The 1,148-nt window shown below is 42.1% G+C and overlaps 1 non-coding gene across 1 annotated transcript; it reads right to left on the bottom strand.

The window, feature by feature from the left end:
• Positions 1-606: 606 nt before the first annotated feature.
• Positions 607-712, bottom strand: LOC121133224. The gene has a single exon (XR_005870017.1). It is a non-coding gene; the product is annotated as a U6 spliceosomal RNA (small nuclear RNA).
• Between the last annotated feature and the right edge of the window lie 436 nt (positions 713-1,148).

Genomic DNA, 1,148 nt, shown 5'->3' with positions numbered 1-1,148 from the left:
GAGAAAACGGGTAGACTATTACAGAGTGACTCCAGGTCTCTCAGAAAGAGAGTGGACAATAGCCAAAGGGACCCTCAGCCTGGTTGACATTTTAGGCCTGGTGTTATATACTATTTCTTAAGCTTCCAGGATAGACAGTTTTCCAGAGAAACGCCTTCCTGTCCAGGTGACTGATAGGCCCATTTGGATTGACTATTACAGGAAGGAAAATGCTATGTTTTCATTTTTTTCAGAAATCTTCTTCCTATACATTAATCTCATAAGGTTGAGGCCCCTGGAATTAGGTTTGACAGCTATCAATTAGTGATATCTCGTCTCTTCCCACATCACCATTGCTCAGGGTCTTGCTCTCAGCAATAATTAGGGACCTGTTGCTCTGTTCTTGGTTTGATGAGCAGCTGATTATGACGGAAGGTTCCAGCACAATGTCCTCTCCTCCTGCTGATAGCTAACTACCTAACATGGGTTGATTATTTTAGGCGACCAAAGCAAACCTGACTCATTGTATTACTGAACTTGCCACACCCAGAAATCTTTTACCCAACAGCTTCCCCTTTTGACTTGAGCCAAGCATGCTCAGTTTTCCATCATTTTTTTCTTTTTAAAAAAATCATAAAATGCTTCACGGACGTGCATATCATCCTTCCACAGGGGATATGCTAATTTTTCTGCATTGTTCCATCTTTAGTATATAAGCTGCCAAGACAAGCACTCATGTCTATTCTTAGAACCCACATGGTTCTCCCTCTCTCTCTCTCTCTCCTCCCTCTCTCTTCTTTCTTTTTTTTTTTTAATGTCGGTGGATGTTTTACCATATGGATATCTGTGTACCATTGTGCATAACTGGTACCTGCAGAGGCCAGGGGACAGCATTAGATCCCCTAATGCTGGAGTTAGAGGTGGTTGTAAGCCACCATGTGGGTACTGGGAATAGAACCTGGATCATCTTGAAAACCAGCCAGGACTCTTAAGTGCTGAGCCACTTCTCCAGCCCCCTCTCCCTTTTAAAACATGTGATCTGTGACTTTAAACTGAACATATTCAGAGATATGCCCACTCTTGCATACATTTTCATATGTATTGTATAGATTCTCTAAATAAAATTCCCAAGATTCCTTTGTTTGATGAGGAGAGCAGTCAAGAGGCTG

The sequence above is a fragment of the Mesocricetus auratus genome, unplaced genomic scaffold (genome assembly GCF_017639785.1).
Source record: "Mesocricetus auratus isolate SY011 unplaced genomic scaffold, BCM_Maur_2.0 Super-Scaffold_100020, whole genome shotgun sequence".
Taxonomy (NCBI): Eukaryota; Metazoa; Chordata; class Mammalia; order Rodentia; family Cricetidae; genus Mesocricetus; species Mesocricetus auratus.
This window is presented reverse-complemented; position numbering and strand designations above follow the sequence as displayed.